Below are 16,516 nucleotides of genomic sequence, written 5' to 3'. Positions count from 1 at the left end.
CAGCATCACTCACCGGTTCTCCGCTCTCAAACAGCCGGGCCGGAGCGCACCTACGCGGGGCGGACATGGCCTCAGCCCCGGCAGCGGCGGTGCCTCCGCGGTGAGGAGGAGGAGGATGAAACCCGCAGCGGAGCGTGATGCAGTGAGTCCTGGTCCTGGTTCTGGTTCCTGAGGTGAAGCCGGGTTCTCCTCTCCTCTCTGGGACTGTAGACTCTCACCTCTCCATGGTCGATACTGGAGCTGCTCCTAACCCTGGTTCTGGTACCAGAGACACCCGCAGAGTCACCTGGTAACTCCTCCTCTCAGCCATGATGGCCAACATTAGCGAACAGGTGAGTTGGTTTCTCTGGCTCATTGGCCACTTTATTAGGTACACCTGTTTACCTTCACATCACATTCACTCTGTAACACAGGGGTCACCAACACGGGGCCCGCGGGCACCAGGTAGCCCACATGAGCCATGTGAGGGGCCCTCAGGAGCTCTATGATTTACTTTCAAAGATTCAAACTCACAAAGATAAAGACATTAAGAAAGATGTCGTTTGTACTGAGTAAAGTTAAATAGTGCTGATACATTTTAGTATTAAATTCACCATCTTTGAATGTTTATTTTCACTGAAACATTGTGACAAATGTTTTTAAGTGTTGCATCTCAGATGTGTGGTCAGTGGTATGTTATAAGATATATATATATATATTCAAACAAACAAACAAACCGTAAGGTAGATTATCTGTGAAATGTAAAGAAAATGAAACAATTGCAGAAATGAGGTGTTTCATGTTGAAACCTTAACATTTCCAACCTTTTCAAGTTAGTGCTAGTCTTCATTATTATCTTAGCCTCTAATTAAACTGTAAAAATGTGAAAATGTAGCCTTTCAGACTATATCACAATCCGAATCAGATTTCCTTTATTAATTTCAGGGGGAAATTGGTTTTGTTACAGCCACAGAAAAATAAATAAATCACAAATAAAAGAATAAAACATTTAACAAAGACGTAAAAGAAAGAATAAACGTTAAATAAGTGCATAATTAAGTAAATGACTGTTAAAATAAAAATAAAAATAGGGATCAGATACACACACGTTACAGTAGTAGAAAATAAAGTAGGATAGATAATACTACTAATAGTAATACAAATATGCAAATTATATACAAATGTGATACAGATATTTACAAAAATAATGCAAATATGATTTAGTTACAACAATCATTATTAAAGCTGGGTAGGATTCAGATTTCCCCAATCGATTCCATTTGATTGCATTAATTTTTTTATTTGATTAAAGATATTTTAGCTACAATTTTACCTTTGATATGGATGAGATTCTCACAGAACTAATGGTGTCAGTTAGTAGAAAGTAGCTCTAACTTGGTGCGGTATTAAAAATAATAATGTTTACTAGTACTCATATCTCAATATGTTTTTCTCAAAATGTCGATATATGATATAAATCTCAGCATTTTTAACTCAATTCTGGGTTAAATTTGCTAATGAAAAATGCCACACAGACACATTTACTAACAAACAGCTGCACAATATCTGCCACTCTTGTCTTTTTCTCCCATAAGGGACAGCACGTGCGAGTGAGTTCTGTAGTGTGGTTTGTTTAGATGAAGGTCTGGATTTTGATGCATTCAGAAATCCATCTACTGTAACTGTGCTTTTCATGTTGTTCTCAGAAGCAACAAAGCACAGACTCATAAAATGAGTATTTTAATGCAAAATAAGCTATAATATATATATATATATCAGAGATATGTAAACATTGTAAAGAAGGACACTGTTTGACTGTACTGTATGAATAATATTACATACTTGAATGATGTGATTGTGTTTATAAAAACAAGTCATACATATACTGTATCTCGATATAGGCCATATTGTCATTTTCTATATCGCCAAACGGGTTTTTGTTGCATTTATTTGCGACACATTTCAATATCAAAATGACGTCAAAACGTTTTAGCGATATTTGAGTGTTTTTTTTTTTTTTTTTTGAAATTCAGGCGTCTCCATGACCAGTTTTTATTTGCGCTATTTAGATTTAGCGCATTTCCAAGAGTCATGGAAATGCAGCTAATGATACGTGGACACTTATTGTAAAGCGAAAAACAACACAACTGTCATGTTTTTAGTAGAGATGTCCCGATACAACTCTTTCACTTCCGATACGATACTGAAACTGACCCATTTATTATTAATTAATTGGTTACATACATTTTAACCTTCATATCTACAATATTCTACAATTGAATAAATATTAGAGGTGTCTCGATCCGATATTGATATTGGATATCGGTCCGATATCAGCTAGAAAACGGATATCGGATTTAAATAAAACAAACTGAATATAAATTCCTGGGTCCTCCCTCTGATTGTTTACATTAGCAAACTAAGAGCAGGTTTTTAGGGTCACAGAGTAAAAACAAAAAAAAAAAAAAAAGTTTGGAGCCGTCCCTCAGTAACATCAGCAGGTTGAAATGTGTTTTAAACTTTTAATGATTGCCTATGAAGAGTTAGAAAAACACATTAAGGGCATCAGTGTAAAGTGAAAGCTGCACTCCTGGATGTTCTCTGACATCTCCATCCTCCCTCCATCGATCAGCAGCAGCAGCAGCAGCAGCAGCCTGTTTATCAGTCGGACCTGCTCGTATAGAACGGGCCCATAACGCGGCGGCTAGCACTGTGGTAGATACACACACCCTGCAGCCGCTGCCCCCCCCCACCCCCCTCATCAATTCTTTATTCCTGTTGGTTTCCTGTAGTGATTACCTGAAAGAGGTGGGTCGGCTGCCGCTGCTTTGCAAATGACTCTGTTATTGATTAGCAGAGTGCGAGTAGCTTCCTTTAATGGAGCAGAGCTGGCATACACAGCCTCATGCCCACCACTGTGGGAAAGATGCACGTACAGTACAGTACACTGACTGAGGAGCAGAGGTGAAAGAAAGTCATGGATTACAAGTACTCACGTTACTGTAATTGAGTTGCTTCTATGGGTACTTATTAATCAAATCAGTCATTTTACTTGTACTTGTGTACGTTTTAAAAGACGGAAAGTAATTCATAACATTTCTACAACAATCGAATGCATCACATCATAGCCGACCAATCAGATTAAACGTAATGCACCACACCAAAACGGCATTAAATGGAGGTTATTTTCTCAGTTTTAGAGTTCATAAGTGTAGCTACTGTATACTTACAGCCTGATAATTTTTCATTTTGAACTGAATCCATTGGTGTTATTATTATTATTATTATTATTATTATTATTATTATTATTATTATTATTTATTTTTTTTTCATTTTGACAAACCTTTTGTTTTATACAGATGACTTTGTGGAAAATCATTTAAGTTCCAATTGTGGTAGATTTTGTCTCTTTCTTTTTAAGTTTATACATGAGATGTTTACTGTATGCAAGGGAACCGTGGCAAGATTTATTACTGAAAATAAATATGGAGGGTGTAAGTAACTAGTAACTTTTACTTTGAATACTATTTAATTGAGCTACTTTTTACTTGAACTTGAGTGTTATATGTATGACTTACTTTTACTTGTACTTGAGTATTATATGTATGACTTACTTTTACTTGTACTTGTACTTGAATACAATTTCAATCAAGTACCAGTATTTCTACTTGAGTAGAATATATCAATACTCTTTACACGTCTGCTGAGTAGCACTGAAAAATGACAACAAATCTGTGGAAAACTAGAGTTGAGAGACTGTTTGTTGTTATTGTTGTTGTTGTTGTTGTTGTGTGGGATCTCTGGATGCCGATAATCAGATTCCTACGTCCAGGATTGGGGTCAATAATTACATTTTTCACTTAAAATTACGTTTTCAATTACCCATATTCAATTACGAATACATTGACCAGCTTTTTTTTCCCATTTACAGTGAAATCACAATTATTTTTTTATCCTCAGAAAGTCAATTACTACTATGTTCTCAATTACTAAAGTCTAATTACGGTACTATGAATCACAATTACTGAGCCTGAAATAAATAACCTAATAAAAGCTGTTAACCCTCCTCTTGTGTTAGCTTGTTGTTAGCATCTCTTATGATAAAGGGTTCTAAATCAGCTGTAAAATACACTAAAAACAATATCTATCATCTAATTTCTTAACTATTGGTTACCTTGTTAGGCTTCCTAATCAATGAAAATATAGGTTTTAATATTTTTGGTGTGGACATCTTAGCTTTTTTTTGTGTCAGTATACACCTCGATTTATATATATATATTTTTAAAATTTTTAAAATGTGGGAAAGCTTGATATAAAACATGTTTTAATAATTGTTCACTACATATTTGTAGAACTGTACATAGAACTGTAACATGGTTCCCCAGTTTTGCGTTAAATTATAATTGAGCATATTTATAGTACAGTATAAGTACATAATATATAATGTAATGTATAATTACAATTATGACAGCAACAGATTTTTAGGTGTTGGTTTTGTGAAACAGTGTTTTAAAGTGAACCACACACATCGGTGTCACAGTGTGTTTCATTAAATGTGTCCAGCTGCTCCTGCTGAGGATAATAGGATTAAGAGACTGTGTCCATCTCTCTGTGTCTGACCTCCTTGGAGGGAGGCATTAGTACCCGCCCCTCAGACACAAACGCACAAATATTCAAAGTACCCCGCCTGCTCACGCCAGGATTACTGCAAATATGTCTGTTTGTCTTCATCTGCACGCCATAGACCAAACACGCTACGCGTCGTCCAAAACCAATACACAAAATGAGCACTGGATAGAAAATTACAACAAGAACACACAACGTTACAAAAAAAACCCAAAAATTACTCAAAGAATTGCACAGAATGGTAACCGTGATTCAAAATATGACTTCAGACATGCAAAGCAACAAAAAAATTTGACCAAATGACTTCAAAAACGTACAAAAAAGGTAACAAATGTACAACAGAAAAACACAAAATGACTCCACAAACACACAAAAAGACAACAAAAACAAATAAAAGTACAGCAAAAACACCCAAAAGGAATCTGAAACACACAAACACATTTTAATTCTATGTGGCCCTCACATCAGAGAATCACATTTTTTTCAGCCTCCACTGTGATAAAAGTTGCTCATCTCTGCCATAGATGCGCGTAAGTACAAAAAGCCAGCGTTTCAAATTGAAAGTGAACTTTAACATTTTCACGGATTTCAATGACATTTACAAGCATTGGGAAAACTCCATGTTCTGTGATTCCTAGACAGCCCCAAAAAAATTACATCACTGCCACTTTAATAATAATAATAATCAGGGATGTAACGATTCACTCAACTCCCGATACGATTCGATTCACGATACTGGGTTCACGAAACGATTCTCTCACGATTTATTTTACAAAATGGGACTGTATATAAATGACTGAAAATATTCCTTTATTTTTTTGGGAAAATACTATACTATTTTTAATTGTCAAAAGAATCCCTTGATAAACTATTCAAAACAATGCAATTTAACTAAAAATAAATCTTGAATGAAATAAATAAAGGAATAATAGAGATGAAGAAGAAGCTTATTGTTTAAATTCTGGTTCTATAGTAAACAATACAAAACTGCATAATAGTTCTTTTTCTTTTTAAAAGTGCAACTGAAAATGTATTTTGTGCCTTAACAATTGGACTTAAAAAACAAACAGTCATTTTACTGTATTTAGTTCAAATTTTTGAGAGGGCGCTGGTAACCCAGTGGTCGGTTGGCATGCAGATATCTTAGAGTGAAGAAGAGATGCTATGCTAGCAGACAGAGCTAATAGAAAAACGTGACTTTTACAGATATTCACGTAATATTACAGATATTCACGTAATATTACAGATATTCACGTAATATTACAGATATTCACGTAATATTACAGATATTCTTTCGGTGCTAAAGGGGTAAGGAATCATTTATGAACATGTTTAAGAGTAGAAGGCGGCCAGAAAGAAAGTAGTAGCAGATTTCGCTCGCCGCCAACACTTCTGGATAGCGAAAAAAAGGTTAAAAAAAGTACTGCGATTCAATTTTCACAGCATCGATGTGAACCTTGATACCTATGAATCGATTTTTAACTGCCTAACGATTAATCGTTACATCCCTAATAATAATAATAATGGCTTGGATTTATACAGCGCTTTCTTCGAGGAGACTCAAAGCGCGTTACAGAAACCATTATTCATTCACACCAGTCACTCATACAGTCATACCGGTGGTGGTAAGCTACAATGTAGCGACAGCTGCCCTAGGGCATACTGACATACTTCAGACCACCTGCGTGTCAGCAGCCTGGACCGTAGAATACGCGTAGGAGAAAAGCACGTAAATTCAAGCGCGCAAAAAAGCAGTTAAGTCCAGACGGGAGAATAGAACCCTTTGTGAATAGCAGTTACATCGTGAAGGAAAGCCGAGACGCGTGATTTTCTTCATTTTTAAATAGAGTACGTTTATATATTTGAGTTGAAACATATTGTGGTTTTGTACTAACTCTATGATCTGAACAAGCCGTTTGGTAGAATTTCCAGCGGGAAAGATACTTCTGTTCTTGGCGTAACTTGGCTGCATAAGGGCAGTATGCTAAATGGGCGGGGCATGTTACCAGGGCTCCTCCCACCGGACCCTACTGCGCAGACTCTGGCTCCAAATGACTCAAATTTGCAAGATGGAAGCGCCCCTAAGCGCCGTATCTGAGCTTCAAGAAGGTTGAGTGGGAACAGCTACAGTGCACGCCCACTGGTCTGAACCAACAGTGCTACTCATGTTTTATAGAGATTCACCAGTAAAGTGTCACATCAGCATCCCAGTTAAAGTTTCAGGGAGTTCACGCCAACGTTGTAAGTCTGCTGATGCTCAGATCAAGGTTTCCTTAAAGTGGAGACGTTGACTCATGCAGCGGCAGTAGAAACCACAGTAGATTGGAGGACATGGGCACGGGGCCATGTGACCTGATTGTGGTTCCACCTGAAGCCCTGAGCACAGGTCATGTGATAGCCTGTGAGTTAGCGGCGGTGTTGGGTTTAAGGTGCGAGCAGAGCAGAGCAAACCCTTCTGTCTGTCAGTCCTGGACTCAGACGGAGAAATAAAAAACAGACTGTGATGTAACCAAAGCTTTAGCCATTGTTGATGCTAACGTGTCTGAGGTTGAGTTGGTATTGTTTCGTTTCTTTATTCCAACGTGGACAATGATGGGAGGGGGAACTGCAGCAGTATAAACAGTGCAGGGTTCTCAGACCTAAAATCACACTCACAACCCAGGCCAGGCCTCAGCATGTTCCACAGCTAAAAAAGGCGATCAGATTTTCCCTTTAATTATCCTCAATTCCATTTCAGAATTTACCCATTTACATTTTATTTATTTATGTTTTGTTTTCCTTGTCTAATTAGATGACTTTACTTGCTAATTAACATCTTGAAATCATACCAAACATGCTAGATAAGGTTATTTGTGTTAATTGCTGTTATTTTTTGGTTTAATTTCATTTCATTTCATTTCATTTCATTTTCATTTTCATTTTTATTTTTATTTCAATTTAATTTAATTTGGTTTTGTTTGATTTGATTAGATATTTTTGTTTAATTAAAATCTTTTTATTGGCAACAGTCAGTGTACATACAAACAATAACAATAGTCCTGAGATTGGGCCCTAGCTCTCAATAAAATATATATATGGTTGCATTAAAGGACAGGGGAAAAAGAATAGACATACTGTCCATTATATAACTATAATTGGAAAATGTTTCATTATACAGTTAACAAAACAAAACTTGTCAATTCATTCACAAAAAATATGACACCTGTTTTATAGGGTCCATGTTACGCTAAATAAACTTTTCTGTGCTTTAAACATCATAAAGTGCTATATGGGCTTCATACACATGCCCAAAGTGTTTTTTTCATTAATTCCCTCAATCATTAGTTAGAGGGTGATTTTCGCCTTTTCTTACTGCAGGGTGAGCCCAAACACCTCGCTCCAATTTGATGACGCGTTCCCACTTTGATGACGAATTTGACGCGGCACTGAGCTGGAGAAGCCGCGCCTCCAGGAAGCCCAGCCCCCACGCTCTCGTGTTTATAAAGCAGCATGAGCTCGGCTACAAAGTGGGTGGGACGAGGTCGGGCCGTCCTCTGGCCCTAAGTCACCGGGAGAAGGAAGTCAGTGTCCCGTCTATAGACACGCCCACTCATGAATATGCATAAGTAGGCCGCAAATCAGCCTGTTTGTGTGGAGTGGCTCAGAAAGTGACTTTTCAGAGGCTAAAACTCTGGAAAACAGGCGAGTTTGGGAAAATAAACCTCAAATACTATGTTTTTGGGGTTCTTAGAACAAATGGAGATGGGTGAAAATAGCATGACATGGGACCTTTAAAATAAAAATACTTTGAAAATGTGTGATATTCTCCCAAAACATAGAAGTGAGTGTTTAGTCAGTGTATGTCATGTATCGATTTCTATTCGATTTTGAACAAAATCCCACGTAACAGTTTAAAGTCAGGAGTTCATTCACAGTAGCTGCAATAAAACGTGTCCCTAAAAGACCTCCTTTAATGGCTGATCTGGAGACGTACTGTAAGTGGACAGATTATTCACAATGATGATTGTAATGATGAAGTTAACCTTTTCTCCCGCACGCTCTCGTAATCAACAGCATTAGTGAAGAGAGATAACCGTGTGCATTATGGAATGGAGCTCTTATCCCGCTCAGCCTTTTGCCATAATCACTTTTAATCGTCCCTCGCCCATTAACATCGTGCCTGTTCAAACATCTAATCACATCGCAGGGTTGTCGCCCCGTTTTGTCACGAGCTTGGCATCGGGTACGACGTGTTTTCTGTCATGAATCAGACGTTTGACCTCTCATTTTCAGCCCTAAGGCCTCAGTTATCATACCTCAGCAGGGGTTGACTGCTACGGGGTTTTTTGTCGAGCAAGTGGAGGCAGACATAGGTGACTTAAAATGGTTGAAAAGGTTCAAAAACGTGCCAAGAAAAGAGTGAAAAGTGATTAAAGTGGGCCAAAGACAGTCAAGAGTGGCCAAAAAAATGGGCAAATAAAGAGAAACCAGGTGGTGTATAATGGCAAAGGGTAGCTTAAATGTGCAAAACATGGCAACCAATAGTGAAAAAGTGCAAAAATGTGGAACAAGAAGAGGCAAAATGTAGGGAATAAAGGAAACAAGTGGTATAAATTGTGCAAAAGTTAGCTTATTTGGATGAAAAGTGGCCAAAAAAAATAAAGAAAGCAGAAAATTCAATTAAAGTGTAGCTAAAGTCTGAAAAAAGTGTCAGAACTTTTTGAAAAGGGGCAACAATTGGACAAAGGAAGTTTCAAAATGGCCAAAGGAAAAAGATAAAAAGGGGTTAAAAAGTTTCCGCCTTTTAAGGTTTTCTGGAGGAATATCATTAAGGTTAAGACATAAAGAGACACATGTTGAGCATTACTGACTTAATACCAGCTTCTACATGGTGTCACTGATGATGTAGTGAACTGTGTGTAAGTATTATCAGTATTATATTCAACTATAACCGTCATGATCAACACTTTTCATACAAGCATGATCCTAGAAATCAAAACAAAGGAAAAGTGTTTTCCTTCTCTTAAAGTATCGTCTTTTTACTCGATTCCACTCAAATAGTTTTAATGTGAGCCCAGACGTAAAAAAAAAAAAACGCTGACTTTGTGAGCTCAAACGATCTGTGAGCGTCTGAAAGTGGAATAATAACCTGTGTTCGGCCCTGAGTAAGCAAAGCAAAGCTCTCTGTGACCACGATCAATGTCAGCAGGTGGAGAAGATGGATGAGCTGCTTTATGGAATGTTCACGTCTTCATCCTTCTACCTGCTCACAGTCACACAGTTACACAGAGTTGGTTTGGCCTTTATAGTCATTTAGCTCTATAATCCTCCAGAGAATCAGCATATTCATATTTGTCATCTGTATTAAGTTGTTAGTTTTTATTATACTGTATCTATGGAGGACATTCTAAGCTTTAAAATGACTATGATATGATGAGGTGTAATAAACACTTTAGATATATTTTGGTGCAGGATTATGACTGTAAACAAAGACCAATGTGAGCGTTAATACAGGATTGTATCTTTTGTTGTTCATTTGTATCTTTTTATTGTAACTTTCTGTGATTTTAGAGTCATTTTGTTTGTGTTTGCTGTTTTTGTGTCTGTGTGCGTGTGTGTGTTGTCATTTTGTGCAATTCAATGTTATTTTGTATGTTCTTCTGTTATTTTGTGTTTGCCTTGTGTGTGTTTGAGTCATGTTGTGTATTTTTTGTTGTCATTTTGCATATTATTCTGTTATTTCTATGTGTTTTTGTTTTGTGTGTTTTTGGAATACTTCTGTGTGTTTTTGCTGTAGTTTTGTGTCAATAATTGTTTTGTGTATTTTTGTTGTCATTTTGTAAACTTAAGTTATTTACGTGCATTTTTTTATTCTTATGTATCTTTATAATGTAACTGTATGATTTTCGAAGTCATTTTGTGTACAATTGTCCTTATTTTTTTTTTGTTCGCTTGACTGTGTGTATTTTTTGATTCCTTTTTTTTTTTTTTGCATTTACATTGGGAGCTTTACAAAATTAGTTCGAGGGCCACATGTGGCCCCCGGGCCGCCAGTTGCCCACGCTCAAAGGTATCATCATATTATCAGTGTTTACATTTATTTCATCCAGAATGGATGACTGTGCTCCTTGACCTAATGCTGGTCTGTTTTAGCCCCGCCCACCATAAATCCTGTGTGACACATCGTGACACATGTAGCTGCAGTGGATCCTAATAACCACAGATGTTTGATGTTCTGTACAACATCTCACTTTGGATTTGTCCCAGAGAGGAAAAGCTTTAAATCCTGTTATAGTTGCAGCTCATTCATATTTCAGGCACATTTCTAGACTCCAAAACGCCGTAGACGTCCATCACTCTGCCATGTTTAGTGCTGTGCATGCACACCTTATATATATATATATATATATATTATATCATATATATATATATATTACCTTTTATTTTTTGTCATAAAAAATGTATCTTAACGCAAAACTGGGGAACTATGTTACAGTTCTATGGCTTAGAAATATGTAGTTAAGAATTATACAAATATTTTTCATATCAAGTTTACCTGTTATTTCAGTTTACCATTTAAAAAATTTTAATTAAATTGAGGGGTATAGGGCTACTGACAGAACAAAGGCTCAGACACCCTCACCAAAATATTAATACCAATTATTTCATGGATAATGTAGCCTATCAAGGTAAACAAGAGATTAAAAAAATATTATCGATCGTCTAATTTCTTTTTAGTGTATTTTACAGCTGATTTAAAACGACATCAGAGATGCTAACAGAAAGCTAACACAAGAGGAAGGTTAAGCTTTATTGGATTATTTATTAAAGGCTCAGTACCGATTAATTGTAAGTGAATTTTTTTGTAAAAAAAAAAAAAAAAACATGATTAAAAAAAAATTGGATTTAGAAATTTCTTGGATCGTTACAATAATCGGGCGGTGAAATATTGCGATATATCGCCGGATGGATTTTTTTTCTTACACCCTTACTGACCACCACCTGTTTAAACCAGTACACAATGAGTCATTCTAACGCTTCCATTAAAGTACTGAAGACTGTGATCCGACGTGCACAGAAACAGTGGCCGTGCTTCACGTGGTGGAGGCAGGATTAGCGCTTTATGTTTCACAGAGCTGAACAGAGCGACTGTTTGTTGCTCACAATGGACAAAGCAGGGGAACGCGAACACTTAAGCGTTTACGTGAGGAGATGGACTCCTCCACAAAGGTGCCATTGATGGCAACGCACTCCTCCCAGCTGTGCAGCGGCTCGTCGGCTGCAGCACCAGCTCCGGCGCTCATACAGATGTGCATCGGAGCGCAAACAAGACCCTCTTTCTCACCTCGCTGTCAGAACAGCTCTCGTCCTGTTGGCCTTTACTGCACGTGACGCCTTCGCTCTGCTGCTGCAGCACATCCACTGTGCACTCAGAGAGGAGATTTGGCTGCAGACATTCCCTGGAATATGAGGGATTTTAGGGATTATAGACAGAGCACACTCTGGCATTCCAAGGTGCACGCTGTGGGCCTTTAACTTGTCCACTAAAGCAGGGGTTCCCAAAATTGGGGTAAGGATAAGACACTGGGAGAGGGTCACCAGATGCCTTCAAGAAACTAAGAATATATTCTGAACAATTTGAGCCCATATTTGCTTTTTTTTAAACCCTTTTTCTAACCTTGCCTGCAAGATGGATTATCCTGGTGTTCACAAACACCAGAATCCATCTTGTGCCGATCTCGCCTTTGCCTTTGGAAACTGAACCGAACTAGCTGGGCTACCACTGTTAGCATAGCTCTGAATCAAAATAGAACGATGTTGATGCAGGAGGATGGTTAACGTGCTCTTAACTGGCATACTCATGTTGCAAAAAACAGCAAAAGTCACTCAACGACATAATGACCGCAGCATCACTATCCCAAAAGAAAGTTTTCACCAGCGGAACCTTGTTCTGAGGCTCACGCTGATGACGACATCATCATTTGTGACCGTGTGATTGGCTAAAACATATTATGGTGGACAGGCGCTTCTCCCAATCAGCTTTAAGCATTCTGTTCATGCCCCTCCCTGGTTCCGGAAGGATTCGCCAGACACAGACCCAGATTGATGTGGAGAACTCGAGTTAGAGGGAGGGGCTACACATCAATCTGGCTTTTGCTCGGATACCCTTTTTCTGCAACTACACAAAACTTGGTGTATTTTAACCTATTTTCATCACATTTTTTTGCCATAATTTTGCGCCTTTTAATGCATTTGTTCAACATTACTCTCATTCCTGCCACTTCTTCCTCAAACTTCAATGCATTTTCTGCATATTTTTTCCAGTTTCAAGACATTTACGGCACTTTTTCCACCTAATGTCGCACATGTTGATTTATTATTGTCACTTTTAACTTCTTTTCACCATATTTCATACTTATTTTTGCCACTTAACCACTTTGTTATGCCTATTATTTGCCAGTTTAAAGTAATTGTTCCTACTTTCTAAATGTCATTACATTTACACAGGATTTGACATGTCTGTTTGTTCTTGCTACACACTAGACCATCCGTTTTACGGCCAAAAATATCGTGGAAAATTGTGATTTTGACCCAAAACTTTAAGTTGAGGGTCTAATCTCTTTCATATTGATCCAGATCTCCTCCAAAATGTAATAGAATCTTCCATGGCATAAGATCTATCTTTAGTTAAAATGTTTAAATTATTTTATACTTTCATGGACAAACACACTGCTTCCTTCTCAGATCTTTAGGGTTTTTTCTTCTCATTTTGTGTTACAATCAGGCACTTTTTAAGCTTCTGAGATATAAAAAGATGTGATTGTAGTTTTCCCACATGGATCATATTGTGTTTGATCTCAGTGAGGAAACGTTCCCACAGCTTTAGGTTCAGCTCAGGCTGCAGAACGTGGACGGAACCTGTAGAACCACCTGAGGAGCAACATTAGCCTCACTGAGCTGCTCATCATCAGAAAGTTACAGTGCTTTATGACTGAGTGCGTGCGTGCGTGTGTGTGTGCGTGCGTCTTTCTCAGTGTATTTATGGTTTTTCATGCTGGGAGGGCTGCACTGGAGGAGGAGTGTCTGAACTGGTTTAGGATGCACAACAAACCACTCCTTTAAAAAGAAGTCATTTAAAGTACAGCTTATACAACAATTCATTTACTTTATCATTAAGTAAATAAAGCTAAATATTTGGGTAAAACTTTCCTCCGATTCCTATGACCTATTGATAGAAGTGTGAATAAATGGCACTAATAAAATATGGAAATATGAGGTCTGAAGTGGCTCCAATCACATGATGAAATAAAAATTATTCCATTTCATTTCCATCCATCCATCCATCTTCATACCTGCTTATTCCCATTTATCAGGGTCGTGGGGGTCTGCCGGTGCCAATCTCCGGCTCTCATAGGGCGCTGGGCGGGGGTACACCCTGGACAGGGCGTTCATTTCATTTGTCATCACCATTTCCTCCTTGAATTGCTTGATACAACATCGCAAACTAAATGTTATTATGGAAAGAAAGAGCTAAGATTGTGAAATACCATCCTTTTAACTTGGATGTGATCGATGTGAAAATGTGATCGTCCCGTTTTGTCCTACACTTCTTTATTATAGTAAAATGCTAATTATTTACAAGATTTAACTCAGAATCCGCAGCTCGTATTGAAAAACAAAAGGCCTGCTACTTTAAAGAGGCCAAAATACAGTTTGAAGTTAGTCAGCCCTGACTTTTCTCAGCATTTACCAAAGACCACGGGTAACAGTCGTACCTCTATGTCTATATGTTTATCATACTTTGTGCAGGGAAATATATCCTTACATGGGTGTTTTGCAACTATTTACAGGCAATTTTTCACCGTAAACGGATGGGCAAAGAGGTGGAAATGTCAAATCTTGCCACAAAATCTCACAATATGACAGTTTTCTCTTCTTGACTTGGAAATATCTATATAACCCTATCTTAACCCTTTTTATTTTGGACATTTTTCTGTCAATTTGTGTGTTTTTAGAGTTATTTTGTGTATTTCCGTTGTTTTTCTTTGTGCATTTTTCTTGTTTTCTGCAATTGTTGTTGTCATTTAGGCATTTTTTGTTGTGTCTTTGGTTTTTTGACTTTTTTGTGAATAATAACTGACCACTGATAACAGTCAGACCTCTGTGTCTATAATTTTTTATCATACTTTGGGCAGGGGAATTCCTGTACATCCGCTTAGTACGTACGTAGATCGTCTGATTTTCTTGCTTCTCAATGTATCAGAGCGTCTTTATTGTTTTTTTTTTAACTTATATTCCAAATGCTTACGACCCACTGAAAACATTCCTGTAACCAACACCTTCACCAAACCCAAAATCCATGAATGGACTCCAGCATGGGAGGAGAATTGTATCTTTCCCAGTGGACCTGAGTCTGTGTTTCAGTCCCAAAACAAAAGCTCCATTAAAGCGATGAATGACACGGAGAAAAGAAACCTGAGCTGTCTCTGTCTCTGCTTCCCATCGGAGCGTTTCTTCACAACGTCCCAGCAGTCGACTCCCATTCATCAACCAAAGCTGTCCTCTTTCAACAGTCGCCCATATCTACTTCTGCTCAGGAAGGAAGTAGAAAAACCACAAGAGATAAATACATACATGTGGTTACTTCATATTAAATAGTCAAATCCAAAATGTGTCCATTGCTTGATAAAATAAGATGCACTGCTCTGTTTATTAAGAGCCTAATGGAAAAGACTGGGTTTGGTTCTTGACTGAAAGGATGCTGCGCTAATTCATGCTTCATAATTTATTATGTAAACAAACATTTTGATATTGGATGTGTCCTGTACCAACATGGCTGCAAACAGTTGCAAAAAGCAATGCTAGTGTGGATGAACACGCTTAATGCAGTTAATTGAGTTAATAATTGTTATTCATTTCACATTTCTCTGCTATATTTGCACCAAATGCGCTGAAATCAGGTGAGATTTTGCGTGAGATTTTCTGCTAAAGTTGCTAGACCACATGTGCCGAAACTCAAGGCCCAGGGGCTAAAACAGCCTTTGGAGCATCCAATTCTGTAAAAATGAAAGGAAAATCGTGAAATTTGAGTAAATGAAACTCAAAATTTGCAGGGGCTCACAATATTTCTGGTGCGAATATCTTTTGATTGCAGTTATTTTTAAATTTTTAAACACTTGAAAATATATATTTATCTTTCTCTTGTCCAGAAGCGGAGGCGGCGGGCGGAATCTGCTACTACTTTCTTTCTGGCCGCCTTCTACTCTTAAACATGTTCATAAATGAATCCTTACCCCTTTAGCACTGAAAGAAAATCTGTAATATTACGTTTTCTATTAGCTCTGTCTGCTCGCGCATAGCATCTCTTCTTCACTGCAAGATTATCTGCATGCCAACCGACCACTGGGTTACCAGCGCCCTCTGTTGTTCCAAACAAATATCTGACCTAAATACAGTGCAATTTTTTTTTAAAGTCCAATAGTTAAGGCAAAAAATATATTTTTAGTTGCACTTTTAAAAAGAAAAGAAACTATTATGCAGTTTTGCATTGTTTACTATAGAACCAGAATTTAAATTAATAGGCTTCTTCTTCATTTGTATTATTCCTTTATTTATTTCATTCAAGATTTAGTTTTTGTTAAATTGCATTGTTTTGAATAGTTTATCAAGGGATTCTTTTGACAATGAAAAATAAAAAAAAGTAGTTCAGTATTTTCTAGTTTTTCTAGTTTCTATATTTTATATTATATCATCATTTGTCTACAGTCCCATTTTGTAAAATAAATCGTGAGAGAATCTTATCGTGAACCGAATCGTATCGGGAGTTGAGTGAATCGTTACATCCCTACTAGTCAACCTATAACACCAAGTAATTGTAACTTGTACGACTGCTCACTGAGATCAAAGTTCATTGCTTTCCTGCTCCACGAGA

At 37.5% G+C, this 16,516-nt stretch overlaps 1 protein-coding gene across 1 annotated transcript in view; it reads left to right on the top strand.

Moving 5' to 3' along the window:
• The window catches only part of pkn1b (protein kinase N1b), a 63,928-nt gene continuing 47,412 nt past the window's right edge, over nucleotides 1-16,516 (top strand). Inside the window, exon 1 of the transcript XR_003674606.1 lies at nucleotides 1-332. The gene's annotated coding sequence lies outside the window, so the exon portion shown is untranslated. The remainder of the gene's footprint in view (nucleotides 333-16,516) is intronic.

Source organism: Gouania willdenowi, chromosome 8, assembly GCF_900634775.1.
Source record: "Gouania willdenowi chromosome 8, fGouWil2.1, whole genome shotgun sequence".
Taxonomy (NCBI): Eukaryota; Metazoa; Chordata; class Actinopteri; order Blenniiformes; family Gobiesocidae; genus Gouania; species Gouania willdenowi.
Note: the sequence above shows the minus strand (reverse complement) of the source record. Positions and strands in the feature narration are given on the sequence as shown.